The sequence below is a fragment of the Panthera uncia genome (genome assembly GCF_023721935.1).
Source record: "Panthera uncia isolate 11264 chromosome A1 unlocalized genomic scaffold, Puncia_PCG_1.0 HiC_scaffold_16, whole genome shotgun sequence".
Taxonomy (NCBI): domain Eukaryota; kingdom Metazoa; phylum Chordata; class Mammalia; order Carnivora; family Felidae; genus Panthera; species Panthera uncia.
In genome coordinates this window covers 15,906,675-15,934,352 of record NW_026057576.1, presented here as the reverse complement: position 1 = coordinate 15,934,352, position 27,678 = coordinate 15,906,675, and the positions used below count along the sequence as shown (strand labels likewise).

The window sequence follows — 27,678 nt, the reverse complement described above, 5'->3', positions numbered from 1 at the left end:
TCAATATATAGAAATCAACTATATTTCTTGATGTCCTATTAATGGAATTTATACCTAAGTAATTTCCCTAAAACTCTATTTGACTTTTTTATTTCCAACACCCACTTACCCCTGCAACTGCTCTCTTTCCTTTCTTCCCTCTCTTTTTTCTTTCATGTCTTTACATCTTTATGTCTTTCTTCCTCCCTCCCTTCCTTCCTTCCTTCCTTCCTTCCTTCCTTCCTCTCTGTTTTCATTTTCAACCTTCATCACTTGACACATGTTGAAAATGCTAAAGTTCAGGGGCGCCTGGGTGGCTCAGTCGGTTGAGTGGCCGACTTCGGCTCAGGTCATGATCTCGTGGTCCGTGAGTTCGAGCCCGACCCCCGCGTCAGGCTCTGTGCTGACAGCTCAGAGCCTGGAGCCTGTTTCAGATACTGTGTCTCCCTCTCTCTGACCCTCCCCCGTTCATGCTCTGTCTCTCTCTGTCTCAAAAATAAATAAACATTAAAAAAAAAAAAGAAAATGCTAAAGTTCTATTTATGTATTATTAGTCATATAGTATATATTGGTTGGATAATTGCTAACATACTATCTTAATTGAATGCCGATGGCCACTTTTAGTTTTAGAGATTATTTTTAATTCTACTGAATTCTTACAATACTTAATTGAAAGAAACTTACATAATTTTAAATGAATATTATTTACAACAATCTGTTTAGTAATCCATAAGAATATTAGAGATATGATCCTTCCACTCTTCCTCAATAAGGTGAACACTGGGACTCAAAAAAAAAAAAAAGAAAAGAAAAGGAAAAGGAAAGAAAGAGAGAGAGAGAAAAAAAGAAAGAAAGACAGAAACACATAAACTGGATGGTACCAGAGGAAAGCAATATCAGGTCTGTGTATAGTCTTAAGCACTAAATTTGGAAACAGGACTATAAAAAATCAAATATGAGTGAAATTGTCAGAGGCGCTGAGTGGCTCAGTTGGTTGAGTAACAGATTCTTGATTTCAGCGCAGGTCACGATTCTAGGGTTGTGGGATAGAGCCCCGCATCATGCACAGCATGGAGCCTGCCTGAGATTCTCTCTCTGTACCCCTCTCCCCTGCTCTGTCTCCTCTCTCTCTCAAATTAAAAAAGAATGAGTGAAATGGTCAGTTAATAAGAATTAACTGAGAGGGGAGCACACTCTCTTACTTTTTTTTTAAGAAAAGCCCTCAGCCTTTCAAGAACATTCCTTATTTTCATTATAAGATTAAATTATACATTACTCTCTTTTCCAATTCTCATAGTTCTTCTTGTGCTGCAAAAATTCAGATCATCTATAGATGGTTAATTACTCCATATATAAAAATGTTTTGCATAAGGTGATATTAGGAAAACTGTAGAAGGTTTGAACAACAATGAATGTGGTATAATGCTGCCATAGCAGAATTTTACTTTTGCAAATGTTAATAACTTTGCCATTAAAAAAATGCTGGAGTGCTGGTCTTGGGTTCCATATGCTGTTAGAAGTTTTCCAGATGTCTGAGAAATATAATACCATTCATTTGAATCTCTCTATAGTTAAGCCATCTGGTACAGTTAAGTACCAGAAGCTTTACAATTATTCACAATTCTGTTACATAGAATGCCATTTTTACTATTGGGGAATAAACTGATATCACAGATATGCTGTTAGTAAATCTGAAAAAGTTCTCCCGTAATGGAGACAGACGTTGATGTTCCTATGAAGATGTTGTGTCACTTATTACTGCCTACGCTCATCAACACAATGATGGTACAAACGGTTTGCTATCCTAAACATCCATAATTTCACTGGATTTTGGATTCTTCATACTTTGTAATATGGTCACTTTATTGTAATATGACATATAAAGTTATATCCTTTGGTAGAAATCATGGCCTTGCCTATACTCTGGTGGTGTCACCAGAGAAGATTCAGGGTTGGAGTGGCTCTTCAAAAACTTTGATGCATGTTACATCCTAATAGCTTTAGCATTGTGGAAGGGACAAGAGCATCAGAAATTCAACGCAGCTGGAATAAATGATACAAATATACCCTCCTTAATGTCTGGCACGTTGTCACAGGTTAGGGAGTACCCTATATTTGATCCTAGTTCTTCTTCCCTTCTGGAATTATCACGGACAGAGTAGGATTTAAACATTGAGTAAATCTTTACTGAGCATGCAAAATGTTCCAGGAGCTCTTTCAGCCATGGTGAGGTTACAAAGTCGAATAAAGTGTAATTCTGCCTTTAAGGAACTCACTCGAGTCTCTATGCCATGACTGATCACTTTATTTGTTGGGTGTGGACTCTGTTTGCTTCCAGCTTGACAGGTGCCTCTGAGGGAATGAATCCCCAGAATCAGGTGGTAAAATTTTAAACTTCCGTAAGTTCTTAAAATACACACATTTAATAAACATTTATGAAATATTTTTAACGTGCAAGCTTTCCAGCATTGAAAACAATAAAGGAATAAAAAAATGAAACAAAAGAGGAAAAATACCCTTAAGAAACTTGGGGGCTAGTCAAAATTACGGAAATGTAACAAACTGTAAAGTAAAATGATAATAAGGGTTATAAAAGGGAAGGGTAGCTTGGCTCTTGGGGAGCACGTTAGCAGGAATGCCTAAATTCTGAAATTGTTGGGAGAGACTTCCTAGAGAAAAATATTTGAGCCAGTTCTTGCAAAGCGATTTCATACCTGTTCTCAGCTGAGATGAGAGTACTTTCCAGGTTTACAGGAAACTAGAACCCGCACAAAAAGGCATTGTATGTCCTGAACCGTGTGATCACTTTTGGTGATACAAGAACTACGGTAACCATGGCATACCAGAGCTTTTGAATCTTTGCATCAAAGTGGAAGGTTGTTGGCCTGTCCCCAAGAATGTTATCTAGAAGTTGCCTAAAACCTCTTCAGTTGGAAAGAGTTTTAACAAACCTAACGATATTTGGAAGACTCAGAGTTACTACTTATCCTGTCCTTGTGCTGCCACTTGATATGAGCTCAGTTTAGAGCTTTGATCTGCAGTTTAGAAATGATGACTTTTATCTTGGTATTGAGAAGCCCTCAATGTCAGGGCTTCTACACTATTTAATATCTCCTTCCAGATCTCCATCATGTACTTCTAGTGAGAACCATGTATGAGTAAGGCTACGTGCAAAGGACTGAAAATGCCAAAAGTGTAAGGATATGGTTCCTATTCCTGAGGGATTTAGAAGGTAGTTGGGGAGACGGGATATTTATTTTAAGAATAGCAACCTGGGGTGCCTGAGGCTCAGCCAGTTAAGCCTCTGACTCTTTGCTTCAGGCCAGGTCATGATCTCACGTTTGTGGGATGGAGTCCCACATTGGGCTCTGCATTGACAGTGTGGAGCCTGTGTAGGATTCTCTTTCCCTCTATCTATGACTCTCTCTCCCTCTCTCTCTCTCTCAAAATAAATAAATAAACTTTAAAAAATGAACAGCAACCTACATTTAAAATGGCAAATCCGTGGTTAGCTCTGTGACAAAGGAAGAGGATAGACTATAAGTGCCACAGATTTTCACAGAGGTATTAAACCATGAAAGCCAAAGAAATAAGAAAAGCTCCTGAGGTAGCGGTTGAAAGATGGTTTAGAAAGAAGAGAAATTCTAAGCTTACTTTAAGTCAAAATTCTGAGAGAGAGAGAGAGAGAGAGAGAGAAGAAGAAGAAGAAGAAGAAGAAACAGAAGAAGAAGAAGAAGAAGAAGAAGAAGAAGAATAGAAGGAGGAGGAGGAGGGCGAGGAAGAAGAAGAAACGGGTATTTATGTTTACACTCAAGGAAATGATGAGTAGACATTTTGGCAACAGTGGACACTCGGTTAAAAAGTGCAGTAACATTAAATAGGTAGATACAGGCCATGCTGTGCAAGACTTTGAACTTTGTCCCACACATGAGAGACACAAATTGGAGCTTGAGAGCAGGGTGATGGCATATCTAAAGTAGTATGTGGGGGAGATTAAAAGAGGGTTTTTGATGTAGGAGCCTAGGTACCATATAGGAATAAAGACCCAACTAGGATACTGACTAGAGAAGAAAAAGGATGTCAGTGGGAGCCATTAGAGAGATTCGGCAGTATCCTGTACCTGGGTTTTTCGATTTCTACTTCATCTCTACCCAAAATGTACATGTTCTTTGACCTGTTTACTTGGGCCTGTTCTCTACTCTTTACTAATATATTTATGATGATATCAAGTCAGCATACTTCTTTTTTTTTTAATTTTTTTTTAACATTTATTTATTTTTGAGACAGAGAGAAACAGAGCATGAACAGGGGAGGGGCAGAGAGAGAGGGAGACACAGAATCTGAAACAGGCTCCAGGCTCTGAGCTGTCAGCACAGAGCCCGACGCGGGGCTCGAACTCACGGACCGCGAGATCGTGACCTGAGCCGAAGTCGGCCGCTTAACCAACTGAGCCACCCAGGCGCCCCAAGTCAGCATACTTCTGTCAGGGCAAACTGATTGCCTTTTAATAAGGGCTTATGAAATATATATATATTTTAATCCAAAAAAGTAATATAAACAGCAGAACTGCAAGTCTTGAGGCAAGCCTGGAGGAGATTTTGAATTTAGATGACTGAGCCTGTTTGCTTTGGTGCAGTAGATTCTGGCATGGAAATCTTTTTTTATGTGAAAAAATGGTACAACATAAGGGGACTAGCACAACTCTCAGAAAGATGACAAATGACAGTAGAAAATACTAATACGTAGAAACAATGCATAATGTATTTTCCCCTTTTCTTTGTTTTGATAAAACTAAAATGTTGGAAAGAATACATTTTAGGAAGAATTTAATTAAATAAAAAACTTATGAAAGACTAAATAAAATATCCACGAAATAAAAGATTGTTGAACAAGAAAGAATAGCAAATACACAAAATAACTTTCCGTTATGTTGCAGAGTGAACAGGCTGAAAATAAAAATGCATGGCCGTATGGAAAAAGAAATGTAAGGCTTTTTCTTTTTATTTCTGTTTTGTAATGTATTTTTTATTTTTTCAATGTTTACTTATTTTTGAGAGAGAGAGAGCGAGCTTAGTGAGGGAGGGGCAGAGAGAGAGGGAGGCACAGAATCTGAAGCAGGCTCCAGGCTCTGAGCTGTCAGCACAGAGCCTGATGCAGGGCTTGAACTCGTGAACCATGAGATCATGACCTGAGTGAAAGTCTGATGCTTAACCGACTGAGCCACCCAGGAGCCCCAGAAATGTAAGGCTTTGATTAAGCGAAACACAAGATACGTAATAGATATCTCATGCTTGAACACCTCCAAGCACCCTCTGGAGGCATGATAAACATTGTTTGAACTTAACCAATTTGCCTTTTAAAATACACTCATTTACATATCATTCAAAATGTATATATGTATGCAAATGATTGGGGAAAGAAACTACGGAGATCCCGTTGTCCAATAACCTCATTTCACAGATGTCAAAGTAGAGACCCCGGAAGGTCAAGAGACTTGACTGAACACAGGACTAGATAGGGAATGACACAGTAGTCCCAGCTTCACATGCAACCACTGCAATGTCTCTCCTTGTATCCTGGTTTTTATTGTTGCTTTTGATGATAGTGTCTTGACCTTAACTCTTTAACATTCAAAGCAAAGCTCTATGTTTTGTTTTCTTCCAGAAAGCCTTTCCTGACTGTAACAGTCAGGATAATGGACCCCACAGATGTTTGCATCAAAATCTCTAGAATCAGAGCACCTGGGTGGCTCAGTTCCCTTGAGCAACCGACTTTGGCTCAGGTCATGGTCTTGTGGCTTGTGAGTTGAGGCCCTACATCGGGCTCACTGCTTTCAGCCTGCTTCAGATCCTCTGTTCCACTCTCTCTGCCCCTCCCCAACTTGTGCTCTCCCCAAAATAAATAAATATTTTTAAAAAAATCTCCAGAATCTGTGAATATGTTACCTTACGTGGCAAAAGGCATTTTGAAGATGCGATGCAATCAAGGGTCTTGAGATAAGATTATCCTGAGTTATGCTGAGTGGGCCCCAAATAATCATCGAGTCCTTTAAATGTTGAAGATGAGACCAAAGAAGGAGCGTCAGAACGATACAGCGCAGGAAAGACCTGGCCAGCCATTGTTGTCTTTCAAGATGGAAGGGGGCCATCTTGAAAGGAATGGAAAGGAACGTGAGAAGCTGCAAGATGCTGGAAGAGGAAAGGTGATGGATGATCCCTTCAACCTACAGAAGGAACAGAGCCCTACTAACACCTTGATTTTACCCCCAATAAATCCCATTTTGAACTTCTGACTTCAGGAACATAAGATAATACATGTGTGTTATTTTAAGCCACCAAATCTGTGGTAATTTGTTAAAGCAGCAATAGGAAACTAATACAGTGACTGTTCTAGCTTTCAGATCATTTACTCCAACATAAGCTTTTCATTGTCTGTTATCATTAGTTTTTAATTTAAATATCTTTCCACAAATAAGTAACGGGCTCTTTAAAGCTGATGCCCTATAATAGAGACTTGGACACTTTGCTATTTCTAAAATTAGCAATTTGTACCCTCGGGAAAGTTACTCAACCTTTTACAGTTTTAATTTTCTAACTGTCAAATGGTTATTACAAAACCTTATCTTGAGGAATTTTGTGAGGATTAGCTATAATGAATTCATTCCAAGTTAAACTCTATGACTGGCAAAATGAAAATATTTAAACACATCCTTTAATGTAAAATTAATTGCACTAATAATGCACATATTTTTAAACGAATAAATTAACAAAAATCATGCTAAATGATTTATGAAACATAATAAATCCTAAGTAGCTATAAATAACATAGCATTAGTCTTCAGTATGACCATTATTTTTCTTCTATGTATTCCCTGTAAACTTTATTATGGTTTTATTCTACAGACCCATCCCTGGGGTGGCAGTGAATTTTGGAACAGAGGTGGAAATTATAATGGGCTGTGAATGGGAGAGAGTATGTTACATATATCTCAACATTTATAGGAGCTACATTTTGGCAGTTATTTCCTATATCACTATTCCGTTAGTCTTTAACAATTGCGGCCATGTGTTGCTACTAATTTTTACATGTAAATATCCTAATAGATGTAACATATGTATAGATGGTATGCTATGTATGCTAATATATGTATAGAAAGAGTTTTAGGTTGGTGATTAAAACTGGGTTTGAATCTGACTCTTACTAAGTAGATAAACCAAGGTCCTTTAATTAACATATGAATTAAAATGAGGATTTTTACTGAATATGCAGCATCGATGAGATGTTGTATATGAAAGCATCTCTTTAGTACAACCTGTTACCCAGAATGTTCCCATAAATATTATTTTATTTTCTCTTCAAAGATGGGCATCATGCTTTTGATTCCTTAAGTGTCTCTCCTTATGATAAGCTAAGAAGCTCCAAATAAAAATTTGTTGCAACTGAGAATTGTGATCTATCTAATTAAGATAATAAAATAAATCAGAGAAATCACCATCGAATGTATATTTAATAGTAGCAAGGAAATAGTGGAACGCCTACATTTTGTGGACTTATTTTGTCAACAGTCAATTATTATATATTAGGGGTCAGATATACTTTGGAATTCTGATATATTGTGCCTTTTCTCAAAATGTGCTTCAACACAGGGAATTTACATATGGTCTGGAAATATGGTGTTTAGAAAATCTGCTTTTTCATTTAATCTTTAAAATAAAATTATATGTAATAAAAATTTGTTAAAATGTAGCTTAAAAATGAAGACACAGAGAGATTAAGGCATTTAATTTTAATGTTTATTTATTTTTGAGAGACAGAGTGAGAGAGAGGAGGGGAGGGGCAGAGAGAGAGGGAGACACAGAATCCAAAGCAGGCTCCAGGCTCTGAGCTGTCAGCAGAGTCCAAAGCGGGGCTTGAACTTGTGAATCATGAGATCACGACCTGAGCCGAAGTCAGATGTTTAACCGACTGAGGCACCCAGGTGCCCCAAAGGCATTTAATTTTAAAACATTGTCTAAGGTTGCTTTACAAACAGTTTCTACTTCTAGTTCCTTCTCAACCTAAACTAATCTTGCTAGGTTAAAACTAAGGCCCTTTTCTTTCACTTCCAGGTTGAAAAATCTCTAATGACTTCCCATTATCTGGACAGTTAAACCCAAACTTCTCTGCTTAGCACTTAGACTCCTACACATTTATACCCCCAATTCATTTTCTGGCCATCTTTACTACTTAGCTAGCCTGTGGTCTAAGCAGCGGTCAAGTGACCTCTTCTCTTTCCTTAATTCAGACATTTTCTGCCTGAATTGTCTGCCCAAATGCCAGACATTTGGGTTTTTGTTTTTAAGTTTTATTAATTTATTTTGAAAGAGAGAGAGCATGAGCAGGGGAGGAGCAGAGAGAGGGAGAGAGAAAATCCCAAGCAGACTCCTCACTGCCAGCACAGAGCCCGACGTGGGGCTCAGACTCATGATCTGTGAGATCATGACCTGAGCCGAAGCCAAGAGTTGGTTGCTTAACCATCCGAGCCATAGAGCAGGTGCCCCCTGCCTCAATGACATTTGTAACAGAGTTCTCCCCGGTTGCAGTTTAACCTCTTTTTCCCCCTGAGAATCAATGTGTTCGTTAAGATTACAAATTCCATGTCTTCCCTGAAGTCTCTCGATTCCTATGAGATGACATTCACACCTCAGTTGCAGTTCCATAAAATCCATATATCTGTCTTGTAGACATTATATCTTGCCTTGTATTCTAGGTGTTAGTGATTTTATCTCACCACCCCCCACCTCACTGGACGTTCGCCACAAATGACTGAGGTGAAGAACTCATCATTGTGTCTCATTGTGTCTCATCATTGTGACGCCGTATAGAACCTTGCTCAGAGTTGTAATCCAATAATTCATTTAATGGTATAATAAATCTTTTTGAGTGTCCACTATATGATAAATGAGAAAGTAGATGTTAGAACACAGAGATTAATAAAGTGTTTGCTGCTCTGGCAGGATCTCTCTCATCAGGCCAGAACATTCATCCTTCATCACTGCATGAAGGTCACCAAGGACTCCCAGCTACTGTCTCCTCTGGAGAAATTCCCTGGCTTGAACAGGAATGCCTAGCCTAACAGGCAATGACTGACTGACCCAGATGCCGGTGACTCAAAATGAGTCGAGTTCTGTGGTATGATTCATGCCCTGGAGTCCTCGGTGGGTTCAGCCTGCAGGATGACTCCCCACTCAGAGGACATCCTTACTTAGCTCTTTTTCCTGTCCTATCCTACTTCCTTCACATCCTTTGTTCTGAGAGTGTTTCCTTAATAAACCATGTGTATCTGCATTCCTACTCAGGCTCTCAGATGACCCAAACTGAAACAAAGCTGCACTAGTGTTATTCCAATAACCAAGAAACCAAAACCACCCATGTCCATCAATGGATGAATGCGTAAAGAAGATATATAGAAGATATACGCAATGGGATATTATTCAGCCACGAGAAAGCAGGAAGTCCTGCTGTTTGCCCCAAGTTGGGTGAACCCTGAGGGCATGATGCTAAGTGAGACAAGCCAGACAGAGAAACATAGATACTATATGGTATCATTTATATATGGGATCTAAAAGAGACAAACTCGGGGAAACAGAGCAGAGTGATGGTTCCAAAGAGTTGAGGGATGAGTTGAGGGGAGAAAATGGCGAAAGGCTACAAACTTGGAGTTATAAGAGTATCAAGTTCTGGGATTTAATGTAGAGCATGGTCATTATCGCTGATAATGCTATATTATGTCCTTAAAATTGCTAAGAGAATAAATCTTAAATATTCTAACCACAAATAGAAACAATAATCATGTGGCAGGATGAAGGTGCTACTAACACTATGATGTTAATCATTTTGTAATATATAAATATAAATTGAGTAAACATACTGTACCCCTTAAACTTACACAATATTTATGCCAGTTATTGTACCATAAAGATTTGATAGCTTTTTTTCAGAAAAGATGGCACCTTCCTTTAGCAGGCCATATGCCAGTAAAAGATACAGCTGTGCAGAATTATTCATATCTCCAAACGAGGAGCTCCCATGAACTCGTTTATGTGGTTGCACCAGAAGAGAGCAACCATGTGGCTATATACCTGGGGGTGTCACAGAAGGCTTCACTGAACAGTGACTTTAAGGATAGCCTTGAAGAAGTTCCAAGAGTATGACAGGTAAAGCAATGGGAAAGGAAATAAATGCCCTGAATGGGGAACACTTGGTTTCTGATACGAGTTGACTCATTTTATTTTCTGGTCTCCTATGCGGAAATTTCTCTCTAGGTAACAGTCAGTTCTCTCAACAGTTTTGCTGCAATAGTCAGTTTTCTCTCAGACACTAGATTTTTAAAAACTCGGGCCAGGAAATAATCGATTTCCTCTTGCAACTGTTTCCCCAAGGTCCATCTCCCACCAGTCAGCATGGCAGAAACAGAATGTTTAGGACTTGGGAGCATTGACCTTTGTATCTTCAGGTCCAAGTGCTCTTCCTGGTACATAAATAGTTGATCAATAAATGAGTAATAGGGAATGAAGCTAAAAATATAGGTCAGAGCCAGATCGAAGGACTATGTGTTTGAGGCCATAAGTGATGAATTGATCCTATGAGCACCCTGAAGTTTGTAGGCAGTTTTGTCTTCCTGTGAATGATGGACTGCGGACAGGGAAATCTTGTGCTAAAGAAACTAACTAATAATAATTACCTACTTCCCTTGACTATTTCTATGTGCCAGAAACTATACAAAGCGCTTTATGGAGATGGTATTGAATCTTCTTAGCAACACCATGACATAAACACTGGTATTCTTCCTCATTTTACAGGAAACCACTAGAAGGATTTAGAATAGGGATGTAGTTGATACATTCTGATTCGTGAGCATATTTCTGCCTACTGCATGGAGAATAGCTCACAGGAGGCAAGAGTGAAAGCAAGAACATCCATAAGGAGGCCTTTGCAACAGATCAGGGGAGAGATGATGTTGGCTTGGGCTACCGTTATAGTGGTGAGAATGACTAGATTCCAGATATACAGAATTTTGAACTTAGAGTCAACAGAGTTGCTGGTGTTTTGGGCAGCAGGTGTGAGAATGAGAAAGGGATGACACCACCGGTTTGTTTATTTATTTATATTTTTTCCCCCTGAGCCATGAGGTGAATAGTACTGCCATTTACTGAGCTAGCGATAACTGAATGAGAAGCAGATTTGCTGGGAGTGGAGATTGAAAGTTCTATTTTTAACATGTGAATTTTGAGATGCCTTTTAGATTCAAATGGAGATGATGAATAGGCAGTTGGATATCCGGGTATGACATTCAGAAGAGAGGGAAGGCAGGAGATATACATTTGAGAGTTAACATAAGGTGGGTATTTAAAGATATGGCTCTAGATGGGACCACTTAGGGAGTGAGTGTCGAGAAGGAAGAAGAAAGTAATGAAGGCTGAGTGCTGTGACATTCCAACATTGAAATGTCAGGAAGAGAAGACACCAGATATTGAGACTGTGAAGGAATGATCGCAGGTGAGCTGTGTAGTCCTAGAAACATTTTGAAAAGAAAAAAAAAGGACCAATTCTTTTAACAAAATTAAGTAAGATATTTGTACATAAAATCATATACATTTCCTCTTTCTTCAGGACACTGTTTCAGACATGGGTAATTTTACAGCAGGATATCTTTATTTTTTTTTTAAGTTTATTCATTTTTGAGACAGAGAGTGTGAGGTGGGGGTAGAGAGAAAGAGAGAGGGAGAGAGAGAATCTCAGCACAGAGTCCAACATGGGGCTTGAGCTCACAAACCGTGAAATCATGATCTGAGCCAAAATCAATAGTCAGATGCTTAACCGACTGAGCCACCCAGGTGCCCCAGGATATCTTTAAATAGAACATGCCCAGAACTTTGGCTCTCTCTTTAAATTGATACAAATTTTGTGTTGTAACCTAGTTTCTGGTGAGCAGAACGCACCCTGAAAAATTCTAAGCAGCACCAAAGAAGTTAATTGTGTCAATAGGAAGGATGAAAGGATCCCAATTCTCTCCCCAATAATACACTTCTACATGTGAGGTTACTCAGATAAATATTTCCACAGGATAAGAGTGAGAAAAATAATGCTTTACATAAACACTCACCTTTACTGACAAAACCTTATATAGAACTCTCATGAATTTGGCTAGATAAAATCGATTTCTTTGTTGTAGGTGACAGGCAATCCAGAATCGAGAAGTGAAGCACATACCTGAGACTTGAGTCGTATGACCCAAAGCAAGGATGGTCTATTTTGAACAATGCCGGCTGCTGAGGAAGTCCAGATTTCCTCAGCTACATTGAGGCAGATTAGTCCAGAGGTAGAGAGAGAGTTTTCTGGTCTTCCCTCAAGAAGAATGAGATTCTAAAACATAGCTTATTTTTTTATGATTCTTTGGAGGAAGCCCACCCAAATGGAGACAGAGCAGGAAAAAAAAAAAAAGAGATGTGCATGAACTTGTCTTTGCTGGAAAGAGCAGTTCTTTTCCCCTTATGACTCTGGATCCAGGGTTCTTTTTCCTTCCCAACTGGACACTAAAGCATCTCTCCTCCTTGTACAACATAGGTAAGCTGTGGAGAATGGAGAAGGGGATATGTTAGAATAATCGTGTATACATTTCTTTCGCCCATATCTAGCCTTCCACCCAGGGCTTAGTGTGTGAGTATGATACACATTATACTGTTGATACACATATACGGTTGTGTACCCAGTGTCCAACACTCAGCAGTGTTTGTAATTTTCCCGGGGTGCTCTGCTCAGTGAATAGCAAGCCAGCAGCTTTAGGAGGCTTACCTCCCCACATTTCTGAGTGTGTATCCTATTAACTTTAACTTTCCTATGCCCTGAAGTAAGGATTGAGGGAAGGGGATTTAAGAACACTCACTATTATCCACTTCTCCCCTTTCTTGTTTTCTCCTCTTTCTGCTCCAACTATACCATAAGGGCTTTCTAATTCTCTGCTAATTCTAATTATGAAACACACTTGCTTCATAGCCTCCTTCTTTCCTGCTCTATAGACTTCCTATCTCCAGAATGATCCATTTTCTCCTTACTGTAAATCTCATGGCTTGGCTTAATAATAATAAGCCTACAAGATAGAAAAACATTTCATTAATGAAATATATATATATCTATATATATCACATGATTTTTTAAAATATGGTTTTGTTTTCTACCTTCTTTAAAAGGTAAAATTTCAAAGAGGGAAAAGAAACCTGTCTGGGCCTCAACTTTTTCATCTATAAAATGAAAGAATTAGAATAGATGATTTCTAAGTTATTTTTTAAATCAAAATTTTATAAATCAATTTCATCATCTGAGTGAAAAGAGAAAGTAAATTTAGTCTAGTGAATATACTAGAAAGGATGAAATTAGACCTAGTATTTTAAGCAAAACAAAGGTCATTGAAGTATTCATTGTTAAGTCATAAATATTTGTATGTAACTGTGAGAAATTAACAATCTGCCCTCAAGAGTTAAAGAGAGATTGATGGAGCACTTTATACAATTTTAATAGCAAATTTGGGGGAACAAAAAATCTGCTAAACTGTATCTCAGAGCCCTGCAGAATTTACTTACTGTAAAAGTTTCCAATCTAATGTGGTTGCCTTTCTTAGAGCAGGAAATAAGTATCCGTACTTTTCCGCTGTTTTACGGTATTGTTCTTTTCCCATCTGTACACCTATGGGACTATTCACAATGCTTGCACCCTCCCATTATGTCTTCATAAATCAACTGAATTTCAGTGAAAAATCATCAAAGACTGCATTATTTTTCCCAATTGTTAAGCTATCTATGTTTCAAAGCACAAAGAAATGGACACGAGGGCAAAGTAACCAGAAACGAATAATGAAATAAATGAATAAAGCTGAGCTTGGCTAATCTTTAACATAGGCTACACATCAGTGAACTAATGTTTTACTACAGCATAGGTGCCTTTTTCAGAAAAGCATAGTTTTAACTATCATCAGTTAAGTTGAGATGCATTGACCCCTGTCGGAGAGGAAATAGTTTTTTTAGTGAAGGACGTCAGGATAGATGCCACAGAATAAGAGGGTCCAGGGATAAGCAAAGAAAGAGCTTTTTAAGGGAAAGGCAGCAGGTATAAAAAGTCCCCTCACTTACTTTACAAGTTGCCATGAGAACTCTCATGGTATTGCTGACTGGGGCACCTCTGGGCCCTACCGGGGTCTTCAGAGCAGCTCTGCATTTCTGTTGAGTGAAAAGGGATTAGGTTGTATTTAAAGGATCCTAAATCACCTTGAAGTATTTACTCTGAATCTGGGCAGTCTCTTGTTCCATATGCTTTCAAACGAGAAGGTGAAGGAGCGGAGGGCAGCTTCTAAGAACATTGCTTTATTTTAAATATAAATGATCTTTTCCCCTTTTGGAAGCATGCTCTAAAAATACTAAGAGGAGTCTGATCCCCTGATCCTAAGTCTACCACATAGCTAATGCAGATCTGAGTTAAGCTCCAACCTCATCTAAGTGCAAACATTTATAAGAAAAGTTTGGGGTATTAAAAAAACACTGAAAAAAAAAAAACCCACCTTGTGATCTGAAATGCTGTAAGGAGTCCAATATCCCTCTATGGCCATTATGACCCAATGTGCTCTCTGCTCTCCAGGGATAATTCCTGGTCTCGAAATGTGACTTCAAGCTGTTGAAAACTTCACCATATCAAACATGAAGAATTCTTAGAAATGAAGGTAGAAAATAATGAAAAAAATTTTTAAAAAGAGGACATTTACTTTCCCCCTTTCTCACTAGCTGATAGAATCCTATTAATTATCACAAATCAACACTCAGATGAGGTTTTCACAGTTCTTCACATAGATAGGATTAGCTACTTTATTCGTGTTCTGTACTTATAAATCAGTGTTTATGACTCTATAATAGGATGTTCCTCAATGCATTGTAACTATTTGGATACATACCACTGTTTGTAAGCCTATCTGTGCATGTGCTCAATATTTATGACTATTGAAATGATTTGTGTCTGCAGGGTGTTTTCCACCAGATTGTGATGTGCTGAGCCACAAGAAAGAGGCGGTGTAGCATTATTCATTTTGGTATCTTCATGCACATGTTTAAACAGATGATTCTATGACGGGATTTGCAATACCCTTTTCTCAATACTATTTTTAATACTATTTATTTATTGAAAAAAAGTTATTGGTGTCCAGATTTTCAACAGAATGAAGTCTGCTATTCAAGCATTCAAGATATCCAAAGTTATTCTAGAGTCAGACGTGTGGTTCTAGTAGTCTCGTTTACTGTTTTAGAAACAATGTGATCCTACCTGGACACTTTCCCCAAAATAAACACTATGCTGTAGCAAGAATGGCTTTCTCTGTGTCCCTAAACACAACATGTCTGAACTCAAGTTCTAATAACCAGGTGGAGTAGCCTCACCATTTTAATTACATAGAGCTTAGTATTGAAAGAGCACACTTCGATTCTTTATCACAGTTGTTCAGTTAGGATCATTTCTATTTTTTTTTAATTTTTTTTTTAATGTTTATTTATTTTTGAGACAGAGAGAGACAGAGCATGAATGGGGGAGGGTCAGAGAGAGGGAGACACAGAAACTGAAACAGGCTCCAGGCTCTGAGCTGTCAGCACAGAGCCCGACGTGGGGCAGGAACCCACGGACCGTGAGATCATGACCTGAGCCGAAGTCGGACACTTAACCGACTGAGCCACCCAGGCGCCCCAGGATCATTTCTTCCCATAGATGATAAATTTCTGTAAGTCTTTGCTAATAACCTGTATTTCAATGTTAACTCCTTCAGACTAAATGGGACCCAAAAAAGTCATTAATTACATAACGCATTGTGTTGGGAACAAGAGATATTTGACATCTGAATAAATTACAATTTTTCTTCTTGTTTTTTTGAAGTTTATTTATTTTGAAAGAGAGAGAGCAAGCAGGGGAGGGCCAGAAAGAGAGGGAGGGAGGGAGAGAGGGAGAGAATCTCAAGCAGACTCCACACTGTCAGCATGGAGCCCGACACAGAACTCGATCCCACAAACCAACTGTGAGATCATGACCTGAGCCAAAATCAAGAGTCAGACATTTAATTGACTGAGCCACCCAAGCACCCCCAATTTTCCTTCTTAATAGATGTGTGCGTAACAATAAACAAGTTACTTAATATAAGATACAATCTCATTATCTGTAAAATGATGATAGTAATACCTACCTTGAGGAGCTGCAGGAAAATAAGATAATACACGTAACAACACTGCATTTAATATGTACTTAATAAATGCTAAATCTTACTATCATCACACACTTGTTATATTCAATCCCTCCTTTGATCTTCAAAGACATAAGAATTGCATGCATGTTTTTTTGAAAAACAGTAAATTCAAGACTCAGAAGAAAACATTTCTTCCAAAAGTAATTCTCTGCAAAATAAAAATTTAGAAAAATTGTACTCTTTTTGAAATAAGAATTGAAATATATAAGAAGGGAATTAGTTGATATAAGAAGGCAATTAGAAAGTTAGGATAGTAAGGATACTATGAATTCAGTAGCAGAATTGAAATTAATATTTCAGGAAGCAAAAGTAGAAATGACACCAGTGATGATCAAATTACTGAATTAAACATTCAGTACAAAATAAGAACCAATTCCAAGTTAAAAAAAAAAAAAAGAAAATACAATCTTAAAACATGTGCAAGAAGTTTATGAGAATACGAATTTTATTCATTTACATTTTTGAAAAAATTGTACAAAGTGGAAAGAAATTTCAGAACCTAGAGAAGAGATTCTTTCTCTTACTAGAGAGGAAGATTCTAAAATTGACGAAGAAGAATAAGCCAATGTGAACAGTAAAGACAGAAACATTAGGAAATTATTTTGGCCAGTGTTTTGTGAATGCACTTATGAGATAAATAAGAAAAAGTGATCATCATGACAGGAAAATAATCTTCAGACAAAAATGTGAAGGCAGTTTCCAAAAAAAGAAACTTAATAAATAGATATTTATAAAATACCCATTTGTAAAAATTTTTGTAAAAATAGTAACATTTGCTATTTAATTTATCTTTAATTTTTTTTCCAAATTAACACATATTAAGAATGATAACATCGGGGCGCCTGGGTGGCTCAGTCGGTTAAGCGTCCGACTTCAACTCAGGTCACGATCTCCCGGTCGGTGAGTTCGAGCCCCATGTCGGGCTCTGGGCTGATGGCTCAGAGCCTGGAGCCTGCTTCAGATTCTGTGTCTCCCTCTCTCTCTGCCCCTCCCCCGTTCATGCTCTGTCTCTCTCTGTCTCAAAAATAAATAAACGTTAAAAAAAAATTAAAAAAAAAAAGAATGATAACACCTAGTGTTGGCGAGAGGTACAATAGCCATTCTGGTACACATTTGGTGGGAGGGAAAATTAAAATATTTTCAGAGTACTACTTGGAAAGTTATCAGAAGATCCTAAAAAGTAGCTTCCCTTTAACTAAGGAGTTTTTTTTTTTTTCCCAGTCTTATTGTAAGGATAAAATTGTGCAAATATATAGCATGAAGGTAATCGTCACAGGATGATTGACAGTAATGGAAAATCGGGAACAAATGGTTAACAAATAGAGCTTAGCTTCTTTAACCATCATAATGATGAAAAGAAGCAAGCACTATGCAGTGTTTACTATATGGCACCTTTCAAGGTTTTATACATGCATTATTACATTTCATCCTTGCGATGTAACCACACATTGTGTTATAATTTTATCTTGTCTGCCATTTTGCAGATAAGGTTTTACAAAAAACTACACAGGACACACTGTCAGCAGAGGGTAATGAGACAATTCAGGCATTCTGACATCAGAACTTAGGTCCTTTCTATTTTATACATGGTCTTTCCTGTATTGGAATATTTTGCAGGCTTTAAGCCTTCAGACTGTATTTATTTATTGATATGGAAACTTGATTATAAAATACTGTATGTTTATCTTCTTAACTCTATGTAAAGCTATGTTGTATTAGTCCATTTGGGCTGCCGTAACAAAAGCACCACAGTCTGGGTGACTTACGAACAACAAAAGTTAGTTTCTCACGGCTCTGGAGGCTGGGAAGTCCACCGTCAAGGCGACCCAGATGCTGCAGATCCGGTGTCTGGTGAGGGGCCGGCTTTCTTCTGAGGGTCTTGTCGCTGTGCCCTCGCGCGGTACAAGGGCTGAAGGACCCTCTGAGGTCGCTTTTATAAAGGCGCTGATCCCGTTCAAGGAGGCTCTGCTTTTGTGACCCAATCACCTCCCGACGCTGCCACCTCCTACTATTATGACACAGAGGATGAGGTAGCAGCGTGTGACTTCGGGGAAGAGACAAAGTCCAGTCTGTAGCCTATGCCTGTATCTGTGTATTTGTAATCCTACACACAGACATACGCATATTTGCATCTAGGAAGAAATGAAGAAACTCTAACCCGAAATATTAGCAAGAATGTCCCTGCGTGGTGGGATTCGTGATGATTTCTAATATTTTTTTTCTGCCTGTTTTCATTACCAGTTTTTGCCTAATGAGCATTTATTCTTATGTAATGAAGTCGTTAAAATAGACACTTATGTTCAAATAGAAAATTTTGTACCATATAAAAATGCTTTTTATTGGATGATATAAAAATATTTTTTTAATGTTTATTTTTGAGAGAAAGAGAGAGTGCAAGCGAGGGAGGGGCAGAGAGATGAAGACAGAATCAGAAGCAGGCTCCAGGCTCCGCCAGAACTGTCAGCACAGAGCCGGAGGTGGGGCCCGAACTCTGGAACTGCAAGATCATGACCTGAGCCAAAGTCAGACGCTCAAGGGACTGAGCCACCCAGGTGCCCCGAATGACATAAAAATATTAACAGTGGTAGAACTCTGGTTAATGTCTCTCATGTTTATCTTTTAGTTCAATATTTTTATATCGTATGATGCAATGAGAAAAAGCCTTTAAAATTAGCACACACTATTCAAAATGTAGTATTTATTCAGCATCGTTAAAAATACACACTTAGGCATAGAATCAAAGGCAAGATGGCAAAATGTTGATGAAACTGTGTTATAAACCATGTATAATTTTCTTTAAAATTTTTTTTAATGTTTATTTTTGAGAGAGAGAGAGAGAGAGAAAGGGAGAGGCAGGAAAGAGGGAGACACAGAATCCAAAGCAGGCTGCAGGCTCTGAGGTGTCAGCACAGAGTCCAACTCGGGGCTCGAACTCACAAACTGAGAGATCATGACCTGAGCTGAAATTGGATGCTTGACCGACTGAGCCACCCAGGCTCCCCAACCACGTATAATTTTCTCTTCTTCGTATGTGTTTGCAAAACATTCTAAGAATGTTTACACAGTATTATGTTTAAATATTTAGACAATGAGTTAATATTGATCTGAGTATTATTATTCAGTATCATCTTGTTTATCCTAAGATATGATAAGTGTTAATACAAACTTTTGGGAGAATTATTTATATGATTTAAATAATTTTATTTACATTCCTCGCCAGCCCCTATGTTATCTGTAGTTATATCAGTAAGAGTGTTTTGGGCTTCAAGTATTATGTTTCAAGTTTCCAACAGCTGGGTATACCTAATGCTCTTCACATTTATTAAAAATCACAAAATTCACCTTTCAATGAAGAATTTCTTAGTATAAGTTGTTGGAGACTTCTGGCATAGCTCTTCTAAAATGCAAGTCTTCAAAGAGCACTGGAACGATGATCTCATTAATTTCTCCCAGAGTCCTGAGAGGTAAATGACAAGTCTGACCTATGAGATGGATTAGTGAGCATTTTCATTAAGTCCCTGGCAGACACTGAGGAGGTGACCAGCACTTAGCCAGATGGAATTAAAAATTAAAAGACACTTTAGAGAAATAACTAGAATGCTACAGAATGGAATTTTAGAGAGACTAATTCTGTGCAGTAACGAGAATAAATGTGCACTGGAAATAGGAAACAAAGAACAAATTGAGAATTAGAAATTATAAGTAAAAGACAAAAAAGGAAAACATATACATACTTTATATATTTTTTTAATTAGAAGGATGTCAGATTTCCATACAGCAGAAATTTAGCTCCCGCAGTATATTTAGTGGTTGTCACATTCTCCCTGCAGCACATTTTCTAGTTTGTCTCCAACCTGAGAGAAACTAGGAAAAGTTCAAACACAGACCAAGAAAAGTTCTTATATAAGAAAGAGATTGAAAATACAGGATATTTTAGAGGAGATTAAAACACTTTGTGCTGATTTTGAATGGCAGAGAAAGGGCAATATTTGTAATAAATTTTAAGTACGAGAAAGGTTATAAAAAATGGAGACTTTATGATCTTATCTTCTCCAAAGTTCAAATAAATGTAAATAACTTCAAAGGGCATCCATAGTTATTTAAGAAAGAAAGAAAGAAAGAGAAAGAAAGAAAGAAAGAAAGAGCTTTTAAACATTACTGAGTGAATGATGCTGGAAAAGCTCTGAAGACCTGAGGGTGGGGCTTTTTGTATTTTTTTTTTAAATTGTAGTAAAATAGAAACATAAAGTTTACCATTTTAGCCATTTTTAAGTTTATGAATATGCGGCATTGGTTATATTCACCGTGTTGTATAATCATCGCTACTCTATCCAAACATTTTCATTACCCCAAATGGAAAGTCTGTACTCATTAAGCAGTAATTCTCCACCCTCCCTCCCCTGGACCTCTCCTGACCTCTAGTCTTTGTTCTGTCTCTATGAATCTGCCTATTCTAAGTATCATGTATAAGTGGAGTCATACATTATTCATACTTTTATGTCTGGCTTATTTCACTTAACACAATGTCTTTAAGGCTCTTTCGTGTGATAACGTGTTACTTTTTTGGGGGGCGCCTGGGTGGCTCAGTTGGTTGAGCATCGACTCTTGATTTCAGCTCAGGTCATGATCCTAGGGTGATGGGATCGAGCCCCGTGTGCAATCCCTGCTTGGGATTCTGTCTGTCCCGTTATCTCTGCAGCTCCTCCACAAGTTCTATCTGTCTCTCAAAATAAATAACTAAACTTTTTCTTTAAAAAAGAGAACTTATTCCTTTTTTTATGGTGGAATAATATTCCATTGTCTGTATGTATTACATTTAGTTTATCCATTCATCTGAGGGACTGGGGTTGTTTCCACTTCTGGGCTACTGTCAATAACGCTGCTATGAACGTGAACATGCGAGTATCTGTTTGAGTCCCTGTTTTCAATTCCTTTAGGTACATACCTAGCAGCGGAATTGCTGGATCTTATGATAATTCTGTTTATCTTGTTGATGAATTGCCAACCTGTTTTTCACAGTGGGTGCCCATTTTATATTCCCACCTCCCCCAGCAATGATGTGGGTTCCAATCTCCACAAATTCTCACATTTGTTATTTTCCAGATTTTTGCTAATCACCATCCTGATGGGTGTGGGCGTGGAGATGGGACTAGGTCAGACTCCAATGTCATTAACTCTGCTGTTCTCACCTGGGTTCAGTAATTTTTCTCGAATGAACGCTTTTGAGATTGTTGCAAGTCATTGGTCAATGTTCAGAGTACCCAAGAGTTGGTTTTGACAATCTTTTTTGTCAGTTTTTTTGTTACTTTTAAGGACGTATTTGCAGAAGTTCCCAATCTGCCTTTTCTGAAAGTAAATAATGTGTTTTAGACAGCTGTTCAGGCCGGTTAAAGCTCAGGAAACTATTAAGCACATATTCCCATGGCTTGGAGAAGAAAGAATCACACGCACTTTGTTTCAGGTAGGATGTAAGGTTGCAGAATTAGTTTTGCTCGAGATTGTTTCTCTTTACCAGTTTCGCATATCTTGAAGTACAGTATTAGAACCACTCGCTCTTTTCTAGTAACTAAAGAAAAGGAGCGCTGTCGGCATTTCCCATGAAATCCACTTGAGATCCTAGGAAACAGAGCTCCTTGAATATGTGAAAGGCAGCTTTTGTAGTGGTCAGGAACGTGGATTCTAAACTTTTACTGTTTAGATTCAAATCCTGGCTCTGTCACATTCTAGCTATGTGACCTCAGCCCAAGTATTTAACTTCTCTCTGTGCAGGAGTTTTTTCATATGTAAAACTGTGATAATAATTGTATTTACTTTATGGGGTTTGTAGGAGGATTAAATGGGTGAATGAATATTCTGCGTGTGCCTAGAACATGGCCCTGTGCATATGAAAACTGCATAAGCAGGGGTGCCTGGGTGGCTCAGTCAGTTAAGCATCCGACTTCGGCTAGGGTTATGATCTCACCGTGCATCGGTTCAAGTCCCACGTCAGGCTCTGTGCTTGACAGCTCAGAGCCTGGAGCCTGCCTCTGATTCTGTCTCCCTCTCTCTGCCCCTCCCCCCATCATGCTATGTCTCTCTCTCTCAAAAATAAATAAACATTACAACATTTAAAAAAAACTGCATAAGCATCTTTTATCTAAAACTTAAAATGAAATAATGTTATGCAGGATCCACAAATATATACACATGGATCTCCATCTCATGTTTCAGAATCGGGCAAAAATCCCTGGCCTGTTTCTCAGTCTTTTAACACCAATGATAGTGAAGATATGACTTCACCTTCTGCCATCTATCCCACCTCATTAAATGGCTTAAAATACCTTAGGAGGAGAATCATTTCCCTCTTCACTACAAGACAGAAAGAAGAGATTGCTGTCCCTGTTTCATTTGCCATGATTCTGGAGTCTGAGTTGCTCTTTCTGTGCTTGAGGTAGAACTTTAAAAACACTATCAAGCAAACTTTACATAAGCGGGTATCTTGCTGTATTCTTCACTGCCATACTAGCACCTAGAATACTACATGACAGATCTGTTTTTGTCCATGAAAATATATTTCCAATTAATGAATAAATTAATGATTCATTAAATCAACTGAAATAGCTGCATTTGGCAGTTCAGTAGTAAGAGACCTAACATTGCCTGATTTCAACCGTGTTTGACTTCTCAGGTCCACAGAGAAATGAAAAATTATACAATTAAGTTTATAATAAGCAACAGAGAAAATCCAAAAGTTATTGTAAACAGGATAAAAATCAGGTATTCACAATTTTGATCACAAAATTTTAAAATTTCAATTTAACAAAGTATAATTCTTCTAGACTCCTCCTTATAGTCAAACTTAAAGCATAAAAATTTAGTGAAGTGTAAAAACATCTTTGAATAATTTCCACTATGTTTATTTCCTTCCCTTTTAATTATAAGGATTTTGCAGATGTTAGGACAGATGGGTCTTAGCTTTTTAAAAATGTATCTTAGGAAAGTGTATAATTGGTTTGTATGCAGTATTTTCTCTCAATTACTCTTTTCAGTTACAGAGCAAAAGCTGGGGATACATTTTTAGTCTGCCTGTGTCATGTATGCTGAGTTTTAGAAGAAAGCTTTATTTTCTTATTATAGACAACTGTCTCATTTTCTCTATGATATTTAAGGAATAGATCAATTTGTCAAAACTATATTAGTATAGAATAGAATTTTTCTTGGGCAAGTTTATATTACCTAGTATTATTTTGAGAACAAAAATAAGTTCTAAACTATTTTAAATACACTAGAAACTTTGCATTTATAATCTATTCTGTAAAAATACCAAAAGTGACATTTCCCATAGAAGTTTTTTTTTGAAATACATTAAAAGTTACAGTAGTGATTAATTTTTTGATGCTTGGTGTGAATTTTTAAAGAAAAATTTTAAATACAATTAGTAAAAAATCCCAAACAACTTTTTATTTTGTGACCAAGATCTGTGGACCTTAAGGAATCCTTGGCACTGTTGTTAGGTTTTTGAATGTTTCAGTATTTTCAAAGTATCTCTATTTTTGTCCTTATTATTTCTTTTCATTTCTTTCTTTTTTTCTATTTAGAATTGAAACTAAACAATGAGTACCAGTTTGGTAGGTGACCATACAATGACTTTTGCTTTGATTACTCTTTTTTTATGGAGACTAGAGAGAAACGTACATTTAAAAATATAATTAAATAAAGAAGGAAAGGTAATATTGATTTATATCAGTTCTGCATCAACGTATACCATTGAAAAACATGGGTTATAATGCCTTTGTCTTCCATTATAATGTAGATATTTTTCCTTTGCGATCTGTGCTTTTAAAATTTGAGACAAGAGAAACTTCCCTAACCTACTGTCATGGAGATCATCTCATAATGTTTGTCCTAAAGGTATTAAAGTTTTGCTTTTGTTTGTTTGTTTGTTTGTTTATTTAATTTTGAGAGAGAGAGAGACAGAGCGTGAGCAGGGGAGGGGCAGAGAGAGAGGGAGACACAGAATCTGAAGCAGGCTCCAGGCTCTGAGCTGTCCGCTCAGAGCCCAACGCGGGGCTCGAACTCACAAACCACGAGATCATGACCTGAGTCAAAGTTGGACACTTAACAGACTGGGCCACCCAGGCGCCCCTAAACTTTTGCTTTTAAACCTAAAAGATTTACCTATTAGAAGAATTTTTGTTAATAAGGGAATCCAAGAGATCTATATCTATATCAATAACAAACTGGCAAACCTATATCTAGCAAACCTGTATCCAAAAATCTGTTACAAGTTCTAAGGACTTTTTTCCCAAGTCTGTTGGATTTTCTTTGTAGGGAGTCACACTCTCTTGAGATAAGAACAGTTTATTCTTTCCCCCTCAAAATTTTAAACTTTTTATCCCTTCTTATTTCATTTCTATTAGCCAAGGTTTTCAGAATAAGTTTAAAGTGATCCTGTCATAGTGATTACACTTAATTTTTTTTTGTAGGTTTTCCATATGTATCAGGCAAGGAGTTTCATGTTACTAATTTGTTTGGAGTCATTTTTGAAGTCATAAAAGAGTGATAGTTATTATCACTGATATCAATTATCAAATGATTTATATGCATCTCTTTACAAGATTATATATTTTTATTCCCTGCAATCTTATTATGTGTTCAATTATGTTAATTGTGTAATTAAAATGTTTACACATTTTTTGATGACTGTGGCCAAGTGAGAAAATTGGCAAATCATGTTCCCCGAGAATAGGCATAAATTATCATTTCAGAACCCTGGAAACTGACCAAAAGTATACACCGATCTAAAAAGCATTTACCCATGAAAAATGGCTGATGTTCAGGAAAAGACAGTCAGAATCTGAGGTGTCTTATCCTGAGGCTTGTCTCATTCCCCCAGTTTAGTCTACATAGAATACATGCCAGAATGAGGCAGGCCATAAGACATACTAGTTTCACTGCCATTGCTGAAGGAAGGCCACTTATTTTTGCGTATTAGTGATGAAAGACCAGAAACACAGTTGGTTGAAGTGATGATTTCAGATGTAGGTGAGCAGGGAGGGCCAACATCATATTGATCCTGAGTTGCGGTTAGGGAAAGGAGTTCCCGGCAGGTTTTGCATGCAGGTGCCCAGGATACCAGCACAAACCAGCCAAGTAAAACCTAGGGAAGACTTGAAAATGGTTTGAATTTTTAATGATCTCTTCTACCAACATATAGGTCTATCAACAGAAGAAGGACACCTTACTGGTTTGAATTGGTTTGAGCATAATCTCTGGCCAGTTGTTAGATGGCAAGTTAGTCACACAGATACTAACAACAGTGGCTCCTAAGAATCAAGGCCAAAAATTAAAAACAAGACTGCATGTTTTAGAGATTTTAATTTATTGTTCTAAAGTAATCTCTCCATCCAATGTGGGGCTTGAACTTACAACCCAGAGGTCAAGAGTTGCATGCTATACTGACTGAGCTATCCAGGCACTCCTAAAGCAGCTTTTTTTGTTTTTTTAAGAAACAACTTGAAAAGATATAATATTAGTGGCTGCACATCACAGTAGAGACATTTCACAGATTTAGCACAGGCATGGAAACCAAAGAAATACACAAATCAAAGGAAACATGTAAATCAAGAAGCGAAAACAAAGGAAAAAAACAAAACTCAGGAAGAACATCAAAGAGCCTTTGGGAAAAAAAGATAAGCTACTAGAATTGCAACATTGTCAAAAATGTCCAGTTTTCAACAATAAGTTAAAAAAATTAAAAGAAACAGGAGAGTGAGACCAATATTAAGGGAAAAAATCGACACAAGCTATATTTTCATATCCTCAGGTGTTGGATTTCACAGACAAAAATATTTCAAACACTCATTTTAGACACGTCCAAAGAATTAAAGAAATCACGTATAAAGAATTAAAGGAACACAAAGTCACAGTAAATGAATAGAGATTCTCAAGGAGGAGATTACCAGGATACAAAAAACAGGAAATGGAAACTATGGATTTGCAAATTACAATAATCAAAATGAAAAATTTACTAGAGGGGCTCAATGGTAGATTTGGTTTGGAAGAAGAGAGGAGAAGTGAAATTATCCAATCTGCAGATCTCAAAGAAAGATATTGAAGAAAATAACCAGAACTTCATAGATCTGTAGGGTAATATTAAGCTTGCCAACATGGATGTAATGGGAGATCCAAAAAGAGAGGAGAAAGTGAAAAAATACTTGAAGAATAATGGGTTAAGACTTTCCAAAGTTGATAAAAACATTAGTCTATGGTTCCATGGAAATCAATAAATCCGGAGTTGAATGAGCACAGACATGTACCTCTGGACTTATCACAACCACACCGCTGAAATCCAAGAACCAGGTGAAAATCTTGAAGGCAATAAAAGAAGAAATAAATGATTCATTTACAGATAGGACCTCATCTATATGATTAATGCCCAACTTATCATCAGAAACAATAGAGACGAGAAGACAGGAGGGTAACATGTTCAAAGTGCTGAAGGAAAAAGGAATCTAGAACAATGGCCCTATTTGACGTCCATGTACCACTCCTTGAAACCTCATATGTTACATTGCATTGAAAACCAGAACCAAGGTTGCAGATGGAGTTGAGTTTGCCAATCAGTTGATCTTAAATAAGGATATCCTAGATATAATCCAGGGAGTTTACATAATCGCAAAGTCCTTAAAAGTGGAAGACGGAGGGGCACCTGGGTGGCTCAGTAGGTTGAGCGCCCGACTTCAGCCAATGTCGTGGTCTCCTCGTTAGTGAGTTCAAGCCCCACATCCGGCTCCGTGCTGTCGGCGCAGAGCACGTTTCAGATTCTCTGTCACCCTCTCTCTGTGCCCGTCCCCGACTCGCGTTCTCTCAAAAAGTAAAACAAAACCTTTTTTTAAAAGGTGGAAGAGGGAGACAGAAGAGGAAGTCAGAATAAGGTGATATGAAAAGAAGTCAACCTGCCACTTCTGACTTGGAAGATGATGGAAGAGGACCATGAACCAATAGCAGGCTCCGAAGGCTGAAAGAGGCAAAGAGATTTTCCTCTAGAACCTAGAGAAAGAACTCAGCCCAGCAACTTCACTTCTGTGTATGTTTACCCAGAGAAATTAAAATATAAATCCATATAACAATCTGTGTATTCATATTCTTAGTGGCTGTATTCATGGTGGCCAGGAGTTGGGAATAACCTAGGTCGGTGTCTACGGGCCAGATTGATGGACAGTGTGTGGTGTCTCTTTGCAGGAGAATGATGTCTAGTATTGGGGGAAGGAGGAGAAACCGCTGCTGTATGTATGTGACATAGATGAACCTCACAAGCTTTGCATTGGGTGAAGGAGATCAGAGACAGGAAAACAATTTTTGCAAAATTCTATTTTTTATGAATAGTCCAGAGGAATAAATTCTGTGAAGAC

The 27,678-nt window shown here is 37.7% G+C and overlaps 1 long non-coding RNA gene across 1 annotated transcript; it reads right to left on the bottom strand.

Annotated features, from left to right (window-relative positions):
• Positions 1 to 12,390: 12,390 nt before the first annotated feature.
• LOC125933728 (uncharacterized) lies at positions 12,391 to 18,238 on the bottom strand. Its single transcript, XR_007461084.1, has 4 exons — positions 18,052 to 18,238; positions 14,570 to 14,715; positions 14,145 to 14,231; positions 12,391 to 12,590 (listed from the first exon to the last, which is right to left on the bottom strand). It is a non-coding gene; the product is annotated as an uncharacterized LOC125933728 (long non-coding RNA).
• Between the last annotated feature and the right edge of the window lie 9,440 nt (positions 18,239 to 27,678).